Source organism: Rhinolophus sinicus, chromosome 6 (genome assembly GCF_057876585.1).
Source record: "Rhinolophus sinicus isolate RSI-liver-muscle chromosome 6, RSI-T2T, whole genome shotgun sequence".
NCBI classification, from domain to species: Eukaryota; Metazoa; Chordata; class Mammalia; order Chiroptera; family Rhinolophidae; genus Rhinolophus; species Rhinolophus sinicus.
The window spans coordinates 41,495,986-41,520,643 of NC_142506.1; the positions used below are offsets into that span (position 1 = coordinate 41,495,986).

At 70.2% G+C, this 24,658-nt stretch overlaps 14 pseudogenes; all 14 read left to right on the top strand.

Moving 5' to 3' along the window:
• Positions 1–858: 858 nt before the first annotated feature.
• Positions 859–978, top strand: LOC148758097 (5S ribosomal RNA; annotated as a pseudogene).
• Positions 979–2,333: 1,355 nt separating this feature from the next.
• Positions 2,334–2,453, top strand: LOC148758098 (5S ribosomal RNA; annotated as a pseudogene).
• Positions 2,454–4,488: 2,035 nt separating this feature from the next.
• Positions 4,489–4,608, top strand: LOC148758099 (5S ribosomal RNA; annotated as a pseudogene).
• A 1,356-nt stretch (positions 4,609–5,964) lies between these two features.
• Positions 5,965–6,084, top strand: LOC148758100 (5S ribosomal RNA; annotated as a pseudogene).
• A 2,035-nt stretch (positions 6,085–8,119) lies between these two features.
• Positions 8,120–8,239, top strand: LOC148758101 (5S ribosomal RNA; annotated as a pseudogene).
• Positions 8,240–9,597: 1,358 nt separating this feature from the next.
• On the top strand, positions 9,598–9,717 carry LOC148758102 (5S ribosomal RNA; annotated as a pseudogene).
• Positions 9,718–11,752: 2,035 nt separating this feature from the next.
• On the top strand, positions 11,753–11,872 carry LOC148758103 (5S ribosomal RNA; annotated as a pseudogene).
• Positions 11,873–13,228: 1,356 nt separating this feature from the next.
• Positions 13,229–13,348, top strand: LOC148758104 (5S ribosomal RNA; annotated as a pseudogene).
• A 2,035-nt stretch (positions 13,349–15,383) lies between these two features.
• LOC148758105 (5S ribosomal RNA) lies at positions 15,384–15,503 on the top strand (annotated as a pseudogene).
• A 1,358-nt stretch (positions 15,504–16,861) lies between these two features.
• LOC148758106 (5S ribosomal RNA) lies at positions 16,862–16,981 on the top strand (annotated as a pseudogene).
• Positions 16,982–19,016: 2,035 nt separating this feature from the next.
• LOC148758107 (5S ribosomal RNA) lies at positions 19,017–19,136 on the top strand (annotated as a pseudogene).
• A 1,346-nt stretch (positions 19,137–20,482) lies between these two features.
• On the top strand, positions 20,483–20,602 carry LOC148758108 (5S ribosomal RNA; annotated as a pseudogene).
• A 2,035-nt stretch (positions 20,603–22,637) lies between these two features.
• On the top strand, positions 22,638–22,757 carry LOC148758109 (5S ribosomal RNA; annotated as a pseudogene).
• A 1,323-nt stretch (positions 22,758–24,080) lies between these two features.
• On the top strand, positions 24,081–24,200 carry LOC148758110 (5S ribosomal RNA; annotated as a pseudogene).
• The last annotated feature ends 458 nt before the right edge of the window (positions 24,201–24,658 follow it).

Below are 24,658 nucleotides of genomic sequence, written 5' to 3' on the forward strand. Positions count from 1 at the left end.
ACCCGCGCTTCCTAGCTTGGCCAACGCAGCACCTCCGGGGGCCCATGGCCAACTGGCAACAGCTGATGGCCAAGCGGTCACAGCTGATGACCATGCAGCCCCCACGCAGCACCCCTCCACGCGAGGCCCAGAGCCTCAAACTGCTCTCTGGGAGTCTGTCCCCAGTCCCCGTCTGTCTCTCTCCGCCACTCTCTTGCTCCGTCTCTGGCCTCTCTCACCTCCCCGGGTCAGGAGACGTGACGTGTAGCCACTGAAGGGACCGGAGGTCGGGCGGGACTCCGGGTGCTGACGAGGGGCGAGGGCCCAGACTGAAGGCTTGTGACGAAGGGTGGCTGCAGACCGGAGCTCCTGCACCCTGGTGGCGCGGGTGGCTCTCCCTGGCTTTGGGCCAGTGGGTGGGGCCGGCCAGGGCCAGGGCCTGGGTTGCACGTCCCTAGGGCCGGAGGGGACTGAGAGGACCCTGCGCCCCCCTCGGTGGCCCTGAGAGGTGGGGGCAGTCCAGCAGCAAGGGGGGCTGTGCGGTTGTGGGGCTGGGATGGGGGATGAGAGGGGTTGGGGTAGGGGCCCGGGGTAAAAGCCGTTCGGGGCCTGGGGAGTCCCAGGATGCCCGGGCGCCCAGATATCTGTCACAGTCAGGGAAGTGACCGAGGCCCGTGGAGCCACTGGGGGGGCGCGAAGGGGCCTCGCTGTGTGCCAGGAGTAGCCCGTCGCCCACACCAGCGGCGTCCGGAGGAGGCGGGGAGCGGGCGGGAGGCGCTCAGGCAGACATGCTCGCCACCCGAGCGGCCCAGCAGCATGGCGCGCGCTCAGGAGGCAGGCCGGGAGCAGGCTCTTGGAGCGCCGGGAGCCGGGTCCAGCGCCTAAGGCCATACCGCCCTGAACGCGCCAGATCTCGTCTGAACTCGGAAGCTAAGCAGGGTCGGGCCTGGTTAGTACTTGGGTGGGAGACCACCTGGGAACACCTGTAGGCTTTTGCTCGCCTCTCCTTTTGCATCGCCGCCCCGGCGTGGCTCCCTCCGAACCCCTGCCGCCCCTTGCCCCTCTGCAGCCGCCCAGCCAGCCGAAGGTCCCCCTGGCCAGAGGCCGGTCAGCCACCCGGCACTACAAGCTGGCAGCCCCGGCGGCACACCAGGCCCGTCGGCCAGTGCTCCCCCCCCCACACACTCTTCTTCGTCCTCTTCGGTCCCGCAGGCCGTCATCCGGATCCCTTGGCCCAGCGGCGGTCGCCACCGCCGCCGCCGCCGCCGCCGCCACCAGCGCTGCCCTGGCCCCCGCCGCCACCACCAAAGCCCCCGCCATCACCGCGTTTCCCACACCCCCCGCCAGCGCTGCCCTCCCTCCTGCCCCCGCCGACACAACGCCGCCGCCGACGCCATTGCCGACCTCGCAACCCTCCCTCGCCGCCGCCGCCGCCAGCGCTGCTCATGATCAGCCCCCGCTTCTGCGCCGCCGCCGCCGCCGCCGCCGCCGCCATCACCACGCTCCCCACCCCCTCCGCCAGCGCTGCACTCGCCCCCGTCCGCGACCCCGCCGCCGCCAACGCCATACTCCCTCATTCAGCCTCCTCTGCTCTCCCCGCTGCCGCCGCCGCCATCACCCCTCTCCCCATCCCCGCCTCCAGCACCGCCCTCTCCCCCGCCCCCACCCCAGCCGCCGGCCTTGCCGTACTCCCTCAATCTCCCGCCTCTGCTCTCCCGGCCTCCGCGCCACCACCGCCCTCACGCCCTCTCCCGCCACCGCCGCCGCCGCCAGCGCTCCCCGCTCCCCAGTGCCCACCGTCAAAGCCCCCATTGTCGCCGCCGCCATCGCCGCCCTGGAGCCATCCACGCGGTTGCCATTGCCTACATCGCCACCCTCCCCTGCCTCCGCCGCGGACGCCGCCGCCGCCGCCGCCGCCGCCGCCGCCGCCGCCGCCGCGGGGTTCTCCCACAACTCCCAGGCCCAGGGCTGCCTGCTGGTGCAGGCCTCCACCAGTCTTGGGGGTGCGGTTGGGGGTAAACCTGGTGGCGGTAGGGGGGCGGGGTGTATGCCGGTCTGGGTCCTGGGGAATCCCAGGATGCCAGAGTTCCACGACTTCTGGCACCATCAGGGAAATGGCAGTGTCCCATGGAACCTCCGGTGGCGCGAAGTGGCCTCGCTGCGGGCCAGGAGTGGCCCGCCGCCCACGCCAGGGGCATTCGGAGGAGGCGGGGAGCCGGACTGGACGGGGACGCGGTGACGGCGGAGCCGGCCAGCGGGTCGATGTTCGCCACCAGAGCGGAGCATCTGCATGGCGCGCGCTCACGAGGCAGTCCGGGAGCAGGCTCTTGGGGCGCGGGGAGCCAGGTCCCAGCGTCGACGGCTATACCACCCTGAACGCGCCCGATCTCCTCTGAATTCGGGAGCTAAGCAGGGAGGGGCCTGGTTAGTACTTGGATGGGAGACCGCCTGGGAATACCTGTAGGCTTTTGCTTGCCTCTCCTTTTGCGCCGCCGCCCCGGCGTGGCTCCCTCCGAACCCCTGCCGCCCCTTGCCCCTCTGAAGCCGCCCAGCCAGCCGAAGGTCCCCCTGGCCAGAGGCCGGTCAGCCACCCGGCACTACAAGCTGGCAGCCCCGGCCGCACACCAGGCCCGTCGGCCAGGGCTCCACCCCACACCCTCTTCTTAGTCCTCTTCGCTGAGGCAGGCCGTCAGCCTGCAGCAGTTATCCAAGCCTGTGTCTCCGCCGGCAGGCACCTCTACCCACACCCCCGCACGCCCCCTCCCATCGCCCACAAGAGCCAGGAGCCCTCCCTTCCCGCCGTTCGTGGTGGCCCCAACACACAGGGCACAAAGAGCCGGGTCAAACCAGGGGACAGAGGGAGCAGCACCCAAACACACCGCACGCCCTTGGACTCCAGGAGAGACCACCACAAGGGGAAGTGCAGGCACGCAGGCACACAACCCTCACAACCAGGGTGCCTGTGGGCTGCCACTCTCCTCCCTTGGGGGGGGTCCCTGGGCGGGGCTCGGAGCCCACTGGCCCTCCGGCCTGGCCCGGGGCCTTCAAGGGTGACTGCCAATACCCGGGCACTGCCTCTGTAGTGGAGCCCAGCCCCGGGCACGACCACACTCCGGTGGAGAGGCTGCCACTTCAACACAGCCTCAGCGAGTCTGTCCCAGTCCATGTGCCCGCCTGTGCGTCCCTCCCCCCCGGCCCCCCCACGTCTCTCTGGCTCTGTGACGTGCCTGTTGGGCTCTGCCTCTCGCTCAGGAGCTCTCTCCCGCGAGCCAGCCCCCTTTTTCTGTCTCTGTCCATGTCTCTCTGTATGTCGGGATACATACGTGTACATATACGTGTATATTTCCATCTCGCTCCCTCTTACGCCTCCTCCCGTTCTGTCTGTCGGTCCCTGTCCTGCGGGGACTCTAGTCCCCGTCCCCGCACAAGAACGCAGGATATGGTGAGGCCAAGAAGGAACACCAACGGAGCCACGGATAGGGGGCTGAGAGCACCATTTCTCACGGGCGGCTGGCTTGGAGACACGGCAGGCCGGAGCCGCCCGATCCCCAACCGGTCGGCCGTTTCTCTGCCAACCCACCGACACACCGACCGTCGACCCACCAAGCCGGCCCACTGCAATCCGCGCCCCTCTGCAATTTGCAGTCCACCACCCGCGCTTCCTAGCTTGGCCAACGCAGCACCTCCGGGGGCCCATGGCCAACTGGCAACAGCTGATGGCCAAGCGGTCACAGCTGATGACCATGCAGCCCCCACGCAGCACCCCTCCACGCGAGGCCCAGAGCCTCAAACTGCTCTCTGGGAGTCTGTCCCCAGTCCCCGTCTGTCTCTCTCCGCCACTCTCTTGCTCCGTCTCTGGCCTCTCTCACCTCCCCGGGTCAGGAGACGTGACGTGTAGCCACTGAAGGGACCGGAGGTCGGGCGGGACTCCGGGTGCTGACGAGGGGCGAGGGCCCAGACTGAAGGCTTGTGACGAAGGGTGGCTGCAGACCGGAGCTCCTGCACCCTGGTGGCGCGGGTGGCTCTCCCTGGCTTTGGGCCAGTGGGTGGGGCCGGCCAGGGCCAGGGCCTGGGTTGCACGTCCCTAGGGCCGGAGGGGACTGAGAGGACCCTGCGCCCCCCTCGGTGGCCCTGAGAGGTGGGGGCAGTCCAGCAGCAAGGGGGGCTGTGCGGTTGTGGGGCTGGGATGGGGGATGAGAGGGGTTGGGGTAGGGGCCCGGGGTAAAAGCCGTTCGGGGCCTGGGGAGTCCCAGGATGCCCGGGCGCCCAGATATCTGTCACAGTCAGGGAAGTGACCGAGGCCCGTGGAGCCACTGGGGGGGCGCGAAGGGGCCTCGCTGTGTGCCAGGAGTAGCCCGTCGCCCACACCAGCGGCGTCCGGAGGAGGCGGGGAGCGGGCGGGAGGCGCTCAGGCAGACATGCTCGCCACCCGAGCGGCCCAGCAGCATGGCGCGCGCTCAGGAGGCAGGCCGGGAGCAGGCTCTTGGAGCGCCGGGAGCCGGGTCCAGCGCCTAAGGCCATACCGCCCTGAACGCGCCAGATCTCGTCTGAACTCGGAAGCTAAGCAGGGTCGGGCCTGGTTAGTACTTGGGTGGGAGACCACCTGGGAACACCTGTAGGCTTTTGCTCGCCTCTCCTTTTGCATCGCCGCCCCGGCGTGGCTCCCTCCGAACCCCTGCCGCCCCTTGCCCCTCTGCAGCCGCCCAGCCAGCCGAAGGTCCCCCTGGCCAGAGGCCGGTCAGCCACCCGGCACTACAAGCTGGCAGCCCCGGCGGCACACCAGGCCCGTCGGCCAGTGCTCCCCCCCCCACACACTCTTCTTCGTCCTCTTCGGTCCCGCAGGCCGTCATCCGGATCCCTTGGCCCAGCGGCGGTCGCCACCGCCGCCGCCGCCGCCGCCGCCACCAGCGCTGCCCTGGCCCCCCGCCGCCACCACCAAAGCCCCCGCCATCACCGCGTTTCCCACACCCCCCGCCAGCGCTGCCCTCCCTCCTGCCCCCGCCGACACAACGCCGCCGCCGACGCCATTGCCGACCTCGCAACCCTCCCTCGCCGCCGCCGCCGCCAGCGCTGCTCATGATCAGCCCCCGCTTCTGCGCCGCCGCCGCCGCCGCCGCCGCCGCCATCACCACGCTCCCCACCCCCTCCGCCAGCGCTGCACTCGCCCCCGTCCGCGACCCCGCCGCCGCCAACGCCATACTCACTCATTCAGCCTCCTCTGCTCTCCCCGCTGCCGCCCCCGCCATCACCCCTCTCCCCATCCCCGCCTCCAGCACCGCCCTCTCCCCCGCCCCCACCCCAGCCGCCGGCCTTGCCGTACTCCCTCAATCTCCCGCCTCTGCTCTCCCGGCCTCCGCGCCACCACCGCCCTCACGCCCTCTCCCGCCACCGCCGCCGCCGCCAGCGCTCCCCGCTCCCCAGTGCCCACCGTCAAAGCCCCCATTGTCGCCGCCGCCATCGCCGCCCTGGAGCCATCCACGCGGTTGCCATTGCCTACATCGCCACCCTCCCCTGCCTCCGCCGCGGACGCCGCCGCCGCCGCCGCCGCCGCCGCCGCCGCCGCCGCCGCGGGGTTCTCCCACAACTCCCAGGCCCAGGGCTGCCTGCTGGTGCAGGCCTCCACCAGTCTTGGGGGTGCGGTTGGGGGTAAACCTGGTGGCGGTAGGGGGGCGGGGTGTATGCCGGTCTGGGTCCTGGGGAATCCCAGGATGCCAGAGTTCCACGACTTCTGGCACCATCAGGGAAATGGCAGTGTCCCATGGAACCTCCGGTGGCGCGAAGTGGCCTCGCTGCGGGCCAGGAGTGGCCCGCCGCCCACGCCAGGGGCATTCGGAGGAGGCGGGGAGCCGGACTGGACGGGGACGCGGTGACGGCGGAGCCGGCCAGCGGGTCGATGTTCGCCACCAGAGCGGAGCATCTGCATGGCGCGCGCTCACGAGGCAGTCCGGGAGCAGGCTCTTGGGGCGCGGGGAGCCAGGTCCCAGCGTCGACGGCTATACCACCCTGAACGCGCCCGATCTCCTCTGAATTCGGGAGCTAAGCAGGGAGGGGCCTGGTTAGTACTTGGATGGGAGACCGCCTGGGAATACCTGTAGGCTTTTGCTTGCCTCTCCTTTTGCGCCGCCGCCCCGGCGTGGCTCCCTCCGAACCCCTGCCGCCCCTTGCCCCTCTGAAGCCGCCCAGCCAGCCGAAGGTCCCCCTGGCCAGAGGCCGGTCAGCCACCCGGCACTACAAGCTGGCAGCCCCGGCCGCACACCAGGCCCGTCGGCCAGGGCTCCACCCCACACCCTCTTCTTAGTCCTCTTCGCTGAGGCAGGCCGTCAGCCTGCAGCAGTTATCCAAGCCTGTGTCTCCGCCGGCAGGCACCTCTACCCACACCCCCGCACGCCCCCTCCCATCGCCCACAAGAGCCAGGAGCCCTCCCTTCCCGCCGTTCGTGGTGGCCCCAACACACAGGGCACAAAGAGCCGGGTCAAACCAGGGGACAGAGGGAGCAGCACCCAAACACACCGCACGCCCTTGGACTCCAGGAGAGACCACCACAAGGGGAAGTGCAGGCACGCAGGCACACAACCCTCACAACCAGGGTGCCTGTGGGCTGCCACTCTCCTCCCTTGGGGGGGGTCCCTGGGCGGGGCTCGGAGCCCACTGGCCCTCCGGCCTGGCCCGGGGCCTTCAAGGGTGACTGCCAATACCCGGGCACTGCCTCTGTAGTGGAGCCCAGCCCCGGGCACGACCACACTCCGGTGGAGAGGCTGCCACTTCAACACAGCCTCAGCGAGTCTGTCCCAGTCCATGTGCCCGCCTGTGCGTCCCTCCCCCCCGGCCCCCCCACGTCTCTCTGGCTCTGTGACGTGCCTGTTGGGCTCTGCCTCTCGCTCAGGAGCTCTCTCCCGCGAGCCAGCCCCCTTTTTCTGTCTCTGTCCATGTCTCTCTGTATGTCGGGATACATACGTGTACATATACGTGTATATTTCCATCTCGCTCCCTCTTACGCCTCCTCCCGTTCTGTCTGTCGGTCCCTGTCCTGCGGGGACTCTAGTCCCCGTCCCCGCACAAGAACGCAGGATATGGTGAGGCCAAGAAGGAACACCAACGGAGCCACGGATAGGGGGCTGAGAGCACCATTTCTCACGGGCGGCTGGCTTGGAGACACGGCAGGCCGGAGCCGCCCGATCCCCAACCGGTCGGCCGTTTCTCTGCCAACCCACCGACACACCGACCGTCGACCCACCAAGCCGGCCCACTGCAATCCGCGCCCCTCTGCAATTTGCAGTCCACCACCCGCGCTTCCTAGCTTGGCCAACGCAGCACCTCCGGGGGCCCATGGCCAACTGGCAACAGCTGATGGCCAAGCGGTCACAGCTGATGACCATGCAGCCCCCACGCAGCACCCCTCCACGCGAGGCCCAGAGCCTCAAACTGCTCTCTGGGAGTCTGTCCCCAGTCCCCGTCTGTCTCTCTCCGCCACTCTCTTGCTCCGTCTCTGGCCTCTCTCACCTCCCCGGGTCAGGAGACGTGACGTGTAGCCACTGAAGGGACCGGAGGTCGGGCGGGACTCCGGGTGCTGACGAGGGGCGAGGGCCCAGACTGAAGGCTTGTGACGAAGGGTGGCTGCAGACCGGAGCTCCTGCACCCTGGTGGCGCGGGTGGCTCTCCCTGGCTTTGGGCCAGTGGGTGGGGCCGGCCAGGGCCAGGGCCTGGGTTGCACGTCCCTAGGGCCGGAGGGGACTGAGAGGACCCTGCGCCCCCCTCGGTGGCCCTGAGAGGTGGGGGCAGTCCAGCAGCAAGGGGGGCTGTGCGGTTGTGGGGCTGGGATGGGGGATGAGAGGGGTTGGGGTAGGGGCCCGGGGTAAAAGCCGTTCGGGGCCTGGGGAGTCCCAGGATGCCCGGGCGCCCAGATATCTGTCACAGTCAGGGAAGTGACCGAGGCCCGTGGAGCCACTGGGGGGGCGCGAAGGGGCCTCGCTGTGTGCCAGGAGTAGCCCGTCGCCCACACCAGCGGCGTCCGGAGGAGGCGGGGAGCGGGCGGGAGGCGCTCAGGCAGACATGCTCGCCACCCGAGCGGCCCAGCAGCATGGCGCGCGCTCAGGAGGCAGGCCGGGAGCAGGCTCTTGGAGCGCCGGGAGCCGGGTCCAGCGCCTAAGGCCATACCGCCCTGAACGCGCCAGATCTCGTCTGAACTCGGAAGCTAAGCAGGGTCGGGCCTGGTTAGTACTTGGGTGGGAGACCACCTGGGAACACCTGTAGGCTTTTGCTCGCCTCTCCTTTTGCATCGCCGCCCCGGCGTGGCTCCCTCCGAACCCCTGCCGCCCCTTGCCCCTCTGCAGCCGCCCAGCCAGCCGAAGGTCCCCCTGGCCAGAGGCCGGTCAGCCACCCGGCACTACAAGCTGGCAGCCCCGGCGGCACACCAGGCCCGTCGGCCAGTGCTCCCCCCCCCACACACTCTTCTTCGTCCTCTTCGGTCCCGCAGGCCGTCATCCGGATCCCTTGGCCCAGCGGCGGTCGCCACCGCCGCCGCCGCCGCCGCCGCCACCAGCGCTGCCCTGGCCCCCGCCGCCACCACCAAAGCCCCCGCCATCACCGCGTTTCCCACACCCCCCGCCAGCGCTGCCCTCCCTCCTGCCCCCGCCGACACAACGCCGCCGCCGACGCCATTGCCGACCTCGCAACCCTCCCTCGCCGCCGCCGCCGCCAGCGCTGCTCATGATCAGCCCCCGCTTCTGCGCCGCCGCCGCCGCCTCCGCCGCCGCCATCACCACGCTCCCCACCCCCTCCGCCAGCGCTGCACTCGCCCCCGTCCGCGACCCCGCCGCCGCCAACGCCATACTCCCTCATTCAGCCTCCTCTGCTCTCCCCGCTGCCGCCGCCGCCATCACCCCTCTCCCCATCCCCGCCTCCAGCACCGCCCTCTCCCCCGCCCCCACCCCAGCCGCCGGCCTTGCCGTACTCCCTCAATCTCCCGCCTCTGCTCTCCCGGCCTCCGCGCCACCACCGCCCTCACGCCCTCTCCCGCCACCGCCGCCGCCGCCAGCGCTCCCCGCTCCCCAGTGCCCACCGTCAAAGCCCCCATTGTCGCCGCCGCCATCGCCGCCCTGGAGCCATCCACGCGGTTGCCATTGCCTACATCGCCACCCTCCCCTGCCTCCGCCGCGGACGCCGCCGCCGCCGCCGCCGCCGCCGCCGCCGCCGCCGCCGCCGCGGGGTTCTCCCACAACTCCCAGGCCCAGGGCTGCCTGCTGGTGCAGGCCTCCACCAGTCTTGGGGGTGCGGTTGGGGGTAAACCTGGTGGCGGTAGGGGGGCGGGGTGTATGCCGGTCTGGGTCCTGGGGAATCCCAGGATGCCAGAGTTCCACGACTTCTGGCACCATCAGGGAAATGGCAGTGTCCCATGGAACCTCCGGTGGCGCGAAGTGGCCTCGCTGCGGGCCAGGAGTGGCCCGCCGCCCACGCCAGGGGCATTCGGAGGAGGCGGGGAGCCGGACTGGACGGGGACGCGGTGACGGCGGAGCCGGCCAGCGGGTCGATGTTCGCCACCAGAGCGGAGCATCTGCATGGCGCGCGCTCACGAGGCAGTCCGGGAGCAGGCTCTTGGGGCGCGGGGAGCCAGGTCCCAGCGTCGACGGCTATACCACCCTGAACGCGCCCGATCTCCTCTGAATTCGGGAGCTAAGCAGGGAGGGGCCTGGTTAGTACTTGGATGGGAGACCGCCTGGGAATACCTGTAGGCTTTTGCTTGCCTCTCCTTTTGCGCCGCCGCCCCGGCGTGGCTCCCTCCGAACCCCTGCCGCCCCTTGCCCCTCTGCAGCCGCCCAGCCAGCCGAAGGTCCCCCTGGCCAGAGGCCGGTCAGCCACCCGGCACTACAAGCTGGCAGCCCCGGCCGCACACCAGGCCCGTCGGCCAGGGCTCCACCCCACACCCTCTTCTTAGTCCTCTTCGCTGAGGCAGGCCGTCAGCCTGCAGCAGTTATCCAAGCCTGTGTCTCCGCCGGCAGGCACCTCTACCCACACCCCCGCACGCCCCCTCCCATCGCCCACAAGAGCCAGGAGCCCTCCCTTCCCGCCGTTCGTGGTGGCCCCAACACACAGGGCACAAAGAGCCGGGTCAAACCAGGGGACAGAGGGAGCAGCACCCAAACACACCGCACGCCCTTGGACTCCAGGAGAGACCACCACAAGGGGAAGTGCAGGCACGCAGGCACACAACCCTCACAACCAGGGTGCCTGTGGGCTGCCACTCTCCTCCCTTGGGGGGGGTCCCTGGGCGGGGCTCGGAGCCCACTGGCCCTCCGGCCTGGCCCGGGGCCTTCAAGGGTGACTGCCAATACCCGGGCACTGCCTCTGTAGTGGAGCCCAGCCCCGGGCACGACCACACTCCGGTGGAGAGGCTGCCACTTCAACACAGCCTCAGCGAGTCTGTCCCAGTCCATGTGCCCGCCTGTGCGTCCCTCCCCCCCGGCCCCCCCACGTCTCTCTGGCTCTGTGACGTGCCTGTTGGGCTCTGCCTCTCGCTCAGGAGCTCTCTCCCGCGAGCCAGCCCCCTTTTTCTGTCTCTGTCCATGTCTCTCTGTATGTCGGGATACATACGTGTACATATACGTGTATATTTCCATCTCGCTCCCTCTTACGCCTCCTCCCGTTCTGTCTGTCGGTCCCTGTCCTGCGGGGACTCTAGTCCCCGTCCCCGCACAAGAACGCAGGATATGGTGAGGCCAAGAAGGAACACCAACGGAGCCACGGATAGGGGGCTGAGAGCACCATTTCTCACGGGCGGCTGGCTTGGAGACACGGCAGGCCGGAGCCGCCCGATCCCCAACCGGTCGGCCGTTTCTCTGCCAACCCACCGACACACCGACCGTCGACCCACCAAGCCGGCCCACTGCAATCCGCGCCCCTCTGCAATTTGCAGTCCACCACCCGCGCTTCCTAGCTTGGCCAACGCAGCACCTCCGGGGGCCCATGGCCAACTGGCAACAGCTGATGGCCAAGCGGTCACAGCTGATGACCATGCAGCCCCCACGCAGCACCCCTCCACGCGAGGCCCAGAGCCTCAAACTGCTCTCTGGGAGTCTGTCCCCAGTCCCCGTCTGTCTCTCTCCGCCACTCTCTTGCTCCGTCTCTGGCCTCTCTCACCTCCCCGGGTCAGGAGACGTGACGTGTAGCCACTGAAGGGACCGGAGGTCGGGCGGGACTCCGGGTGCTGACGAGGGGCGAGGGCCCAGACTGAAGGCTTGTGACGAAGGGTGGCTGCAGACCGGAGCTCCTGCACCCTGGTGGCGCGGGTGGCTCTCCCTGGCTTTGGGCCAGTGGGTGGGGCCGGCCAGGGCCAGGGCCTGGGTTGCACGTCCCTAGGGCCGGAGGGGACTGAGAGGACCCTGCGCCCCCCTCGGTGGCCCTGAGAGGTGGGGGCAGTCCAGCAGCAAGGGGGGCTGTGCGGTTGTGGGGCTGGGATGGGGGATGAGAGGGGTTGGGGTAGGGGCCCGGGGTAAAAGCCGTTCGGGGCCTGGGGAGTCCCAGGATGCCCGGGCGCCCAGATATCTGTCACAGTCAGGGAAGTGACCGAGGCCCGTGGAGCCACTGGGGGGGCGCGAAGGGGCCTCGCTGTGTGCCAGGAGTAGCCCGTCGCCCACACCAGCGGCGTCCGGAGGAGGCGGGGAGCGGGCGGGAGGCGCTCAGGCAGACATGCTCGCCACCCGAGCGGCCCAGCAGCATGGCGCGCGCTCAGGAGGCAGGCCGGGAGCAGGCTCTTGGAGCGCCGGGAGCCGGGTCCAGCGCCTAAGGCCATACCGCCCTGAACGCGCCAGATCTCGTCTGAACTCGGAAGCTAAGCAGGGTCGGGCCTGGTTAGTACTTGGGTGGGAGACCACCTGGGAACACCTGTAGGCTTTTGCTCGCCTCTCCTTTTGCATCGCCGCCCCGGCGTGGCTCCCTCCGAACCCCTGCCGCCCCTTGCCCCTCTGCAGCCGCCCAGCCAGCCGAAGGTCCCCCTGGCCAGAGGCCGGTCAGCCACCCGGCACTACAAGCTGGCAGCCCCGGCGGCACACCAGGCCCGTCGGCCAGTGCTCCCCCCCCCACACACTCTTCTTCGTCCTCTTCGGTCCCGCAGGCCGTCATCCGGATCCCTTGGCCCAGCGGCGGTCGCCACCGCCGCCGCCGCCGCCGCCGCCACCAGCGCTGCCCTGGCCCCCCGCCGCCACCACCAAAGCCCCCGCCATCACCGCGTTTCCCACACCCCCCGCCAGCGCTGCCCTCCCTCCTGCCCCCGCCGACACAACGCCGCCGCCGACGCCATTGCCGACCTCGCAACCCTCCCTCGCCGCCGCCGCCGCCAGCGCTGCTCATGATCAGCCCCCGCTTCTGCGCCGCCGCCGCCGCCGCCGCCGCCGCCATCACCACGCTCCCCACCCCCTCCGCCAGCGCTGCACTCGCCCCCGTCCGCGACCCCGCCGCCGCCAACGCCATACTCACTCATTCAGCCTCCTCTGCTCTCCCCGCTGCCGCCCCCGCCATCACCCCTCTCCCCATCCCCGCCTCCAGCACCGCCCTCTCCCCCGCCCCCACCCCAGCCGCCGGCCTTGCCGTACTCCCTCAATCTCCCGCCTCTGCTCTCCCGGCCTCCGCGCCACCACCGCCCTCACGCCCTCTCCCGCCACCGCCGCCGCCGCCAGCGCTCCCCGCTCCCCAGTGCCCACCGTCAAAGCCCCCATTGTCGCCGCCGCCATCGCCGCCCTGGAGCCATCCACGCGGTTGCCATTGCCTACATCGCCACCCTCCCCTGCCTCCGCCGCGGACGCCGCCGCCGCCGCCGCCGCCGCCGCCGCCGCCGCCGCCGCGGGGTTCTCCCACAACTCCCAGGCCCAGGGCTGCCTGCTGGTGCAGGCCTCCACCAGTCTTGGGGGTGCGGTTGGGGGTAAACCTGGTGGCGGTAGGGGGGCGGGGTGTATGCCGGTCTGGGTCCTGGGGAATCCCAGGATGCCAGAGTTCCACGACTTCTGGCACCATCAGGGAAATGGCAGTGTCCCATGGAACCTCCGGTGGCGCGAAGTGGCCTCGCTGCGGGCCAGGAGTGGCCCGCCGCCCACGCCAGGGGCATTCGGAGGAGGCGGGGAGCCGGACTGGACGGGGACGCGGTGACGGCGGAGCCGGCCAGCGGGTCGATGTTCGCCACCAGAGCGGAGCATCTGCATGGCGCGCGCTCACGAGGCAGTCCGGGAGCAGGCTCTTGGGGCGCGGGGAGCCAGGTCCCAGCGTCGACGGCTATACCACCCTGAACGCGCCCGATCTCCTCTGAATTCGGGAGCTAAGCAGGGAGGGGCCTGGTTAGTACTTGGATGGGAGACCGCCTGGGAATACTTGTAGGCTTTTGCTTGCCTCTCCTTTTGCGCCGCCGCCCCGGCGTGGCTCCCTCCGAACCCCTGCCGCCCCTTGCCCCTCTGAAGCCGCCCAGCCAGCCGAAGGTCCCCCTGGCCAGAGGCCGGTCAGCCACCCGGCACTACAAGCTGGCAGCCCCGGCCGCACACCAGGCCCGTCGGCCAGGGCTCCACCCCACACCCTCTTCTTAGTCCTCTTCGCTGAGGCAGGCCGTCAGCCTGCAGCAGTTATCCAAGCCTGTGTCTCCGCCGGCAGGCACCTCTACCCACACCCCCGCACGCCCCCTCCCATCGCCCACAAGAGCCAGGAGCCCTCCCTTCCCGCCGTTCGTGGTGGCCCCAACACACAGGGCACAAAGAGCCGGGTCAAACCAGGGGACAGAGGGAGCAGCACCCAAACACACCGCACGCCCTTGGACTCCAGGAGAGACCACCACAAGGGGAAGTGCAGGCACGCAGGCACACAACCCTCACAACCAGGGTGCCTGTGGGCTGCCACTCTCCTCCCTTGGGGGGGGTCCCTGGGCGGGGCTCGGAGCCCACTGGCCCTCCGGCCTGGCCCGGGGCCTTCAAGGGTGACTGCCAATACCCGGGCACTGCCTCTGTAGTGGAGCCCAGCCCCGGGCACGACCACACTCCGGTGGAGAGGCTGCCACTTCAACACAGCCTCAGCGAGTCTGTCCCAGTCCATGTGCCCGCCTGTGCGTCCCTCCCCCCCGGCCCCCCCACGTCTCTCTGGCTCTGTGACGTGCCTGTTGGGCTCTGCCTCTCGCTCAGGAGCTCTCTCCCGCGAGCCAGCCCCCTTTTTCTGTCTCTGTCCATGTCTCTCTGTATGTCGGGATACATACGTGTACATATACGTGTATATTTCCATCTCGCTCCCTCTTACGCCTCCTCCCGTTCTGTCTGTCGGTCCCTGTCCTGCGGGGACTCTAGTCCCCGTCCCCGCACAAGAACGCAGGATATGGTGAGGCCAAGAAGGAACACCAACGGAGCCACGGATAGGGGGCTGAGAGCACCATTTCTCACGGGCGGCTGGCTTGGAGACACGGCAGGCCGGAGCCGCCCGATCCCCAACCGGTCGGCCGTTTCTCTGCCAACCCACCGACACACCGACCGTCGACCCACCAAGCCGGCCCACTGCAATCCGCGCCCCTCTGCAATTTGCAGTCCACCACCCGCGCTTCCTAGCTTGGCCAACGCAGCACCTCCGGGGGCCCATGGCCAACTGGCAACAGCTGATGGCCAAGCGGTCACAGCTGATGACCATGCAGCCCCCACGCAGCACCCCTCCACGCGAGGCCCAGAGCCTCAAACTGCTCTCTGGGAGTCTGTCCCCAGTCCCCGTCTGTCTCTCTCCGCCACTCTCTTGCTCCGTCTCTGGCCTCTCTCACCTCCCCGGGTCAGGAGACGTGACGTGTAGCCACTGAAGGGACCGGAGGTCGGGCGGGACTCCGGGTGCTGACGAGGGGCGAGGGCCCAGACTGAAGGCTTGTGACGAAGGGTGGCTGCAGACCGGAGCTCCTGCACCCTGGTGGCGCGGGTGGCTCTCCCTGGCTTTGGGCCAGTGGGTGGGGCCGGCCAGGGCCAGGGCCTGGGTTGCACGTCCCTAGGGCCGGAGGGGACTGAGAGGACCCTGCGCCCCCCTCGGTGGCCCTGAGAGGTGGGGGCAGTCCAGCAGCAAGGGGGGCTGTGCGGTTGTGGGGCTGGGATGGGGGATGAGAGGGGTTGGGGTAGGGGCCCGGGGTAAAAGCCGTTCGGGGCCTGGGGAGTCCCAGGATGCCCGGGCGCCCAGATATCTGTCACAGTCAGGGAAGTGACCGAGGCCCGTGGAGCCACTGGGGGGGCGCGAAGGGGCCTCGCTGTGTGCCAGGAGTAGCCCGTCGCCCACACCAGCGGCGTCCGGAGGAGGCGGGGAGCGGGCGGGAGGCGCTCAGGCAGACATGCTCGCCACCCGAGCGGCCCAGCAGCATGGCGCGCGCTCAGGAGGCAGGCCGGGAGCAGGCTCTTGGAGCGCCGGGAGCCGGGTCCAGCGCCTAAGGCCATACCGCCCTGAACGCGCCAGATCTCGTCTGAACTCGGAAGCTAAGCAGGGTCGGGCCTGGTTAGTACTTGGGTGGGAGACCACCTGGGAACACCTGTAGGCTTTTGCTCGCCTCTCCTTTTGCATCGCCGCCCCGGCGTGGCTCCCTCCGAACCCCTGCCGCCCCTTGCCCCTCTGCAGCCGCCCAGCCAGCCGAAGGTCCCCCTGGCCAGAGGCCGGTCAGCCACCCGGCACTACAAGCTGGCAGCCCCGGCGGCACACCAGGCCCGTCGGCCAGTGCTCCCCCCCCCACACACTCTTCTTCGTCCTCTTCGGTCCCGCAGGCCGTCATCCGGATCCCTTGGCCCAGCGGCGGTCGCCACCGCCGCCGCCGCCGCCGCCGCCACCAGCGCTGCCCTGGCCCCCGCCGCCACCACCAAAGCCCCCGCCATCACCGCGTTTCCCACACCCCCCGCCAGCGCTGCCCTCCCTCCTGCCCCCGCCGACACAACGCCGCCGCCGACGCCATTGCCGACCTCGCAACCCTCCCTCGCCGCCGCCGCCGCCAGCGCTGCTCATGATCAGCCCCCGCTTCTGCGCCGCCGCCGCCGCCTCCGCCGCCGCCATCACCACGCTCCCCACCCCCTCCGCCAGCGCTGCACTCGCCCCCGTCCGCGACCCCGCCGCCGCCAACGCCATACTCCCTCATTCAGCCTCCTCTGCTCTCCCCGCTGCCGCCGCCGCCATCACCCCTCTCCCCATCCCCGCCTCCAGCACCGCCCTCTCCCCCGCCCCCACCCCAGCCGCCGGCCTTGCCGTACTCCCTCAATCTCCCGCCTCTGCTCTCCCGGCCTCCGCGCCACCACCGCCCTCACGCCCTCTCCCGCCACCGCCGCCGCCGCCAGCGCTCCCCGCTCCCCAGTGCCCACCGTCAAAGCCCCCATTGTCGCCGCCGCCATCGCCGCCCTGGAGCCATCCACGCGGTTGCCATTGCCTACATCGCCACCCTCCCCTGCCTCCGCCGCGGACGCCGCCGCCGCCGCCGCCGCCGCCGCCGCCGCCGCCGCCGCCGCGGGGTTCTCCCACAACTCCCAGGCCCAGGGCTGCCTGCTGGTGCAGGCCTCCACCAGTCTTGGGGGTGCGGTTGGGGGTAAACCTGGTGGCGGTAGGGGGGCGGGGTGTATGCCGGTCTGGGTCCTGGGGAATCCCAGGATGCCAGAGTTCCACGACTTCTGGCACCATCAGGGAAATGGCAGTGTCCCATGGAACCTCCGGTGGCGCGAAGTGGCCTCGCTGCGGGCCAGGAGTGGCCCGCCGCCCACGCCAGGGGCATTCGGAGGAGGCGGGGAGCCGGACTGGACGGGGACGCGGTGACGGCGGAGCCGGCCAGCGGGTCGATGTTCGCCACCAGAGCGGAGCATCTGCATGGCGCGCGCTCACGAGGCAGTCCGGGAGCAGGCTCTTGGGGCGCGGGGAGCCAGGTCCCAGCGTCGACGGCTATACCACCCTGAACGCGCCCGATCTCCTCTGAATTCGGGAGCTAAGCAGGGAGGGGCCTGGTTAGTACTTGGATGGGAGACCGCCTGGGAATACCTGTAGGCTTTTGCTTGCCTCTCCTTTTGCGCCGCCGCCCCGGCGTGGCTCCCTCCGAACCCCTGCCGCCCCTTGCCCCTCTGAAGCCGCCCAGCCAGCCGAAGGTCCCCCTGGCCAGAGGCCGGTCAGCCACCCGGCACTACAAGCTGGCAGCCCCGGCCGCACACCAGGCCCGTCGGCCAGGGCTCCACCCCACACCCTCTTCTTAGTCCTCTTCGCTGAGGCAGGCCGTCAGCCTGCAGCAGTTATCCAAGCCTGTGTCTCCGCCGGCAGGCACCTCTACCCACACCCCCGCACGCCCCCTCCCATCGCCCACAAGAGCCAGGAGCCCTCCCTTCCCGCCGTTCGTGGTGGCCCCAACACACAGGGCACAAAGAGCCGGGTCAAACCAGGGGACAGAGGGAGCAGCACCCAAACACACCGCACGCCCTTGGACTCCAGGAGAGACCACCACAAGGGGAAGTGCAGGCACGCAGGCACACAACCCTCACAACCAGGGTGCCTGTGGGCTGCCACTCTCCTCCCTTGGGGGGGGTCCCTGGGCGGGGCTCGGAGCCCACTGGCCCTCCGGCCTGGCCCGGGGCCTTCAAGGGTGACTGCCAATACCCGGGCACTGCCTCTGTAGTGGAGCCCAGCCCCGGGCACGACCACACTCCGGTGGAGAGGCTGCCACTTCAACACAGCCTCAGCGAGTCTGTCCCAGTCCATGTGCCCGCCTGTGCGTCCCTCCCCCCCGGCCCCCCCACGTCTCTCTGGCTCTGTGACGTGCCTGTTGGGCTCTGCCTCTCGCTCAGGAGCTCTCTCCCGCGAGCCAGCCCCCTTTTTCTGTCTCTGTCCATGTCTCTCTGTATGTCGGGATACATACGTGTACATATACGTGTATATTTCCATCTCGCTCCCTCTTACGCCTCCTCCCGTTCTGTCTGTCGGTCCCTGTCCTGCGGGGACTCTAGTCCCCGTCCCCGCACAAGAACGCAGGATATGGTGAGGCCAAGAAGGAACACCAACGGAGCCACGGATAGGGGGCTGAGAGCACCATTTCTCACGGGCGGCTGGCTTGGAGACACGGCAGGCCGGAGCCGCCCGATCCCCAACCGGTCGGCCGTTTCTCTGCCAACCCACCGACACACCGACCGTCGACCCACCAAGCCGGCCCACTGCAATCCGCGCCCCTCTGCAATTTGCAGTCCACCACCCGCGCTTCCTAGCTTGGCCAACGCAGCACCTCCGGGGGCCCATGGCCAACTGGCAACAGCTGATGGCCAAGCGGTCACAGCTGATGACCATGCAGCCCCCACGCAGCACCCCTCCACGCGAGGCCCAGAGCCTCAAACTGCTCTCTGGGAGTCTGTCCCCAGTCCCCGTCTGTCTCTCTCCGCCACTCTCTTGCTCCGTCTCTGGCCTCTCTCACCTCCCCGGGTCAGGAGACGTGACGTGTAGCCACTGAAGGGACCGGAGGTCGGGCGGGACTCCGGGTGCTGACGAGGGGCGAGGGCCCAGACTGAAGGCTTGTGACGAAGGGTGGCTGCAGACCGGAGCTCCTGCACCCTGGTGGCGCGGGTGGCTCTCCCTGGCTTTGGGCCAGTGGGTGGGGCCGGCCAGGGCCAGGGCCTGGGTTGCACGTCCCTAGGGCCGGAGGGGACTGAGAGGACCCTGCGCCCCCCTCGGTGGCCCTGAGAGGTGGGGGCAGTCCAGCAGCAAGGGGGGCTGTGCGGTTGTGGGGCTGGGATGGGGGATGAGAGGGGTTGGGGTAGGGGCCCGGGGTAAAAGCCGTTCGGGGCCTGGGGAGTCCCAGGATGCCCGGGCGCCCAGATATCTGTCACAGTCAGGGAAGTGACCGAGGCCCGTGGAGCCACTGGGGGGGCGCGAAGGGGCCTCGCTGTGTGCCAGGAGTAGCCCGTCGCCCACACCAGCGGCGTCCGGAGGAGGCGGGGAGCGGGCGGGAGGCGCTCAGGCAGACATGCTCGCCACCCGAGCGGCCCAGCAGCATGGCGCGCGCTCAGGAGGCAGGCCGGGAGCAGGCTCTTGGAGCGCCGGGAGCCGGGTCCAGCGCCTAAGGCCATACCGCCCTGAACGCGCCAGATCTCGTCTGAACTCGGAAGCTAAGCAGGGTCGGGCCTGGTTAGTACTTGGGTGGGAGACCACCTGGGAACACCTGTAGGCTTTTGCTCGCCTCTCCTTTTGCATCGCCGCCCCGGCGTGGCTCCCTCCGAACCCCTGCCGCCCCTTGCCCCTCTGCAGCCGCCCAGCCAGCCGAAGGTCCCCCTGGCCAGAGGCCGGTCAGCCACCCGGCACTACAAGCTGGCAGCCCCGGCGGCACACCAGGCCCGTCGGCCAGTGCTCCCCCCCCCACACACTCTTCTTCGTCCTCTTCAGTCCCGCAGGCCGTCATCCGGATCCCTTGGCCCAGCGGCGGTCGCCACCGCCGCCGCCGCCGCCGCCGCCACCAGCGCTGCCCTGGCCCCCGCCGCCACCACCAAAGCCCCCGCCATCACCGCGTTTCCCACACCCCCCGCCAGCGCTGCCCTCCCTCCTGCCCCCGCCGACACAACGCCGCCGCCGACGCCATTGCCGACCTCGCAACCCTCCCTCGCCGCCGCCGCCGCCAGCGCTGCTCATGATCAGCCCCCGCTTCTGCGCCGCCGCCGCCGCCGCCGCCGCCGCCATCACCACGCTCCCCACCCCCTCCGCCAGCGCTGCACTCGCCCCCGTCCGCGACCCCGCCGCCGCCAACGCCATACTCCCTCATTCAGCCTCCTCTGCTCTCCCCGCTGCCGCCGCCGCCATCACCCCTCTCCCCATCCCCGCCTCCAGCACCGCCCTCTCCCCCGCCCCCACCCCAGCCGCCGGCCTTGCCGTACTCCCTCAATCTCCCGCCTCTGCTCTCCCGGCCTCCGCGCCACCACCGCCCTCACGCCCTCTCCCGCCACCGCCGCCGCCGCCAGCGCTCCCCGCTCCCCAGTGCCCACCGTCAAAGCCCCCATTGTCGCCGCCGCCATCGCCGCCCTGGAGCCATCCACGCGGTTGCCATTGCCTACATCGCCACCCTCCTCTGCCTCCGCCGCGGACGCCGCCGCCGCCGCCGCCGCCGCCGCCGCCGCGGGGTTCTCCCACAACTCCCAGGCCCAGGGCTGCCTGCTGGTGCAGGCCTCCACCAGTCTTGGGGGTGCGGTTGGGGGTAAACCTGGTGGCGGTAGGGGGGCGGGGTGTATGCCGGTCTGGGTCCTGGGGAATCCCAGGATGCCAGAGTTCCACGACTTCTGGCACCATCAGGGAAATGGCAGTGTCCCATGGAACCTCCGGTGGCGCGAAGTGGCCTCGCTGCGGGCCAGGAGTGGCCCGCCGCCCACGCCAGGGGCATTCGGAGGAGGCGGGGAGCCGGACTGGACGGGGACGCGGTGACGGCGGAGCCGGCCAGCGGGTCGATGTTCGCCACCAGAGCGGAGCATCTGCATGGCGCGCGCTCACGAGGCAGTCCGGGAGCAGGCTCTTGGGGCGCGGGGAGCCAGGTCCCAGCGTCGACGGCTATACCACCCTGAACGCGCCCGATCTCCTCTGAATTCGGGAGCTAAGCAGGGAGGGGCCTGGTTAGTACTTGGATGGGAGACCGCCTGGGAATACCTGTAGGCTTTTGCTTGCCTCTCCTTTTGCGCCGCCGCCCCGGCGTGGCTCCCTCCGAACCCCTGCCGCCCCTTGCCCCTCTGAAGCCGCCCAGCCAGCCGAAGGTCCCCCTGGCCAGAGGCCGGTCAGCCACCCGGCACTACAAGCTGGCAGCCCCGGCCGCACACCAGGCCCGTCGGCCAGGGCTCCACCCCACACCCTCTTCTTAGTCCTCTTCGCTGAGGCAGGCCGTCAGCCTGCAGCAGTTATCCAAGCCTGTGTCTCCGCCGGCAGGCACCTCTACCCACACCCCCGCACGCCCCCTCCCATCGCCCACAAGAGCCAGGAGCCCTCCCTTCCCGCCGTTCGTGGTGGCCCCAACACACAGGGCACAAAGAGCCGGGTCAAACCAGGGGACAGAGGGAGCAGCACCCAAACACACCGCACGCCCTTGGACTCCAGGAGAGACCACCACAAGGGGAAGTGCAGGCACGCAGGCACACAACCCTCACAACCAGGGTGCCTGTGGGCTGCCACTCTCCTCCCTTGGGGGGGGTCCCTGGGCGGGGCTCGGAGCCCACTGGCCCTCCGGCCTGGCCCGGGGCCTTCAAGGGTGACTGCCAATACCCGGGCACTGCCTCTGTAGTGGAGCCCAGCCCCGGGCACGACCACACTCCGGTGGAGAGGCTGCCACTTCAACACAGCCTCAGCGAGTCTGTCCCAGTCCATGTGCCCGCCTGTGCGTCCCTCCCCCCCGGCCCCCCCACGTCTCTCTGGCTCTGTGACGTGCCTGTTGGGCTCTGCCTCTCGCTCAGGAGCTCTCTCCCGCGAGCCAGCCCCCTTTTTCTGTCTCTGTCCATGTCTCTCTGTATGTCGGGATACATACGTGTACATATACGTGTATATTTCCATCTCGCTCCCTCTTACGCCTCCTCCCGTTCTGTCTGTCGGTCCCTGTCCTGCGGGGACTCTAGTCCCCGTCCCCGCACAAGAACGCAGGATATGGTGAGGCCAAGAAGGAACACCAACGGAGCCACGGATAGGGGGCTGAGAGCACCATTTCTCACGGGCGGCTGGCTTGGAGACACGGCAGGCCGGAGCCGCCCGATCCCCAACCGGTCGGCCGTTTCTCTGCCAACCCACCGACACACCGACCGTCGACCCACCAAGCCGGCCCACTGCAATCCGCGCCCCTCTGCAATTTGCAGTCCACCACCCGCGCTTCCTAGCTTGGCCAACGCAGCACCTCCGGGGGCCCATGGCCAACTGGCAACAGCTGATGGCCAAGCGGTCACAGCTGATGACCATGCAGCCCCCACGCAGCACCCCTCCACGCGAGGCCCAGAGCCTCAAACTGCTCTCTGGGAGTCTGTCCCCAGTCCCCGTCTGTCTCTCTCCGCCACTCTCTTGCTCCGTCTCTGGCCTCTCTCACCTCCCCGGGTCAGGAGACGTGACGTGTAGCCACTGAAGGGACCGGAGGTCGGGCGGGACTCCGGGTGCTGACGAGGGGCGAGGGCCCAGACTGAAGGCTTGTGACGAAGGGTGGCTGCAGACCGGAGCTCCTGCACCCTGGTGGCGCGGGTGGCTCTCCCTGGCTTTGGGCCAGTGGGTGGGGCCGGCCAGGGCCAGGGCCTGGGTTGCACGTCCCTAGGGCCGGAGGGGACTGAGAGGACCCTGCGCCCCCCTCGGTGGCCCTGAGAGGTGGGGGCAGTCCAGCAGCAAGGGGGGCTGTGCGGTTGTGGGGCTGGGATGGGGGATGAGAGGGGTTGGGGTAGGGGCCCGGGGTAAAAGCCGTTCGGGGCCTGGGGAGTCCCAGGATGCCCGGGCGCCCAGATATCTGTCACAGTCAGGGAAGTGACCGAGGCCCGTGGAGCCACTGGGGGGGCGCGAAGGGGCCTCGCTGTGTGCCAGGAGTAGCCCGTCGCCCACACCAGCGGCGTCCGGAGGAGGCGGGGAGCGGGCGGGAGGCGCTCAGGCAGACATGCTCGCCACCCGAGCGGCCCAGCAGCATGGCGCGCGCTCAGGAGGCAGGTCGGGAGCAGGCTCTTGGAGCGCCGGGAGCCGGGTCCAGCGCCTAAGGCCATACCGCCCTGAACGCGCCAGATCTCGTCTGAACTCGGAAGCTAAGCAGGGTCGGGCCTGGTTAGTACTTGGGTGGGAGACCACCTGGGAACACCTGTAGGCTTTTGCTCGCCTCTCCTTTTGCATCGCCGCCCCGGCGTGGCTCCCTCCGAACCCCTGCCGCCCCTTGCCCCTCTGCAGCCGCCCAGCCAGCCGAAGGTCCCCCTGGCCAGAGGCCGGTCAGCCACCCGGCACTACAAGCTGGCAGCCCCGGCGGCACACCAGGCCCGTCGGCCAGTGCTCCCCCCCACACCCTCTTCTTCGTCCTCTTCGGTCCCGCAGGCCGTCATCCGGATCCCTTGGCCCAGCGGCGGTCGCCACCGCCGCCGCCGCCACCAGCGCTGCCCTGGCCCCCGCCGCCACCACCAAAGCCCCCGCCATCACCGCGTTTCCCACACCCCCCACCAGCGCTGCCCTCCCCCCTGCCCCCGCCGACACAACGCCGCCGCCGACGCCATTGCCGACCTCGCAACCCTCCCTCGCCGCCGCCGCCGCCAGCGCTGCTCATGATCAGCCCCAGCTTCTGCGCCGCCGCCGCCGCCGCCGCCATCACCACGCTCCCCACCCCCTCCGCCAGCGCTGCACTCGCCCCAGTCCGCGACCCCGCCGCCGCCAACGCCATACTCCCTCATTCAGCCTCCTCTGCTCTCCCCGCTGCCGCCGCCGCCATCACCCCTCTCCCCATCCCCGCCTCCAGCACCGCCCTCTCCCCCGCCCCCACCCCAGCCGCCGGCCTTGCCGTACTACCTCAATCTCCGGCCTCTGCTCTCCCGGCCTCCGCGCCAGCACCGCCCTCACGCCCTCTCCCGCCACCGCCGCCGCCGCCAGCGCTCCCCGCTCCCCAGTGCCCACCGTCAAAGCCCCCATTGTCGCCGCCGCCATCGCCGCCCTGGAGCCATCCACGCGGTTGCCATTGCCTACATCGCCACCCTCCCCTGCCTCCGCCGCGGACGCCGCCGCCGCCGCCGCCGCCGCCGCGGGGTTCTCCCACAACTCCCAGGCCCAGGGCTGCCTGCTGGTGCAGGCCTCCACCAGTCTTGGGGGTGCGGTTGGGGGTAAACCTGGTGGCGGTAGGGGGGCGGGGTGTATGCCGGTCTGGGTCCTGGGGAATCCCAGGATGCCAGAGTTCCACGACTTCTGGCACCATCAGGGAAATGGCAGTGTCCCATGGAACCTCCGGTGGCGCGAAGTGGCCTCGCTGCGGGCCAGGAGTGGCCCGCCGCCCACGCCAGGGGCATTCGGAGGAGGCGGGGAGCCGGACTGGACGGGGACGCGGTGACGGCGGAGCCGGCCAGCGGGTCGATGTTCGCCACCAGAGCGGAGCATCTGCATGGCGCGCGCTCACGAGGCAGTCCGGGAGCAGGCTCTTGGGGCGCGGGGAGCCAGGTCCCAGCGTCGACGGCTATACCACCCTGAACGCGCCCGATCTCCTCTGAATTCGGGAGCTAAGCAGGGAGGGGCCTGGTTAGTACTTGGATGGGAGACCGCCTGGGAATACCTGTAGGCTTTTGCTTGCCTCTCCTTTTGCGCCGCCGCCCCGGCGTGGCTCCCTCCGAACCCCTGCCGCCCCTTGCCCCTCTGAAGCCGCCCAGCCAGCCGAAGGTCCCCCTGGCCAGAGGCCGGTCAGCCACCCGGCACTACAAGCTGGCAGCCCCGGCCGCACACCAGGCCCGTCGGCCAGGGCTCCACCCCACACCCTCTTCTTAGTCCTCTTCGCTGAGGCAGGCCGTCAGCCTGCAGCAGTTATCCAAGCCTGTGTCTCCGCCGGCAGGCACCTCTACCCACACCCCCGCACGCCCCCTCCCATCGCCCACAAGAGCCAGGAGCCCTCCCTTCCCGCCGTTCGTGGTGGCCCCAACACACAGGGCACAAAGAGCCGGGTCAAACCAGGGGACAGAGGGAGCAGCACCCAAACACACCGCACGCCCTTGGACTCCAGGAGAGACCACCACAAGGGGAAGTGCAGGCACGC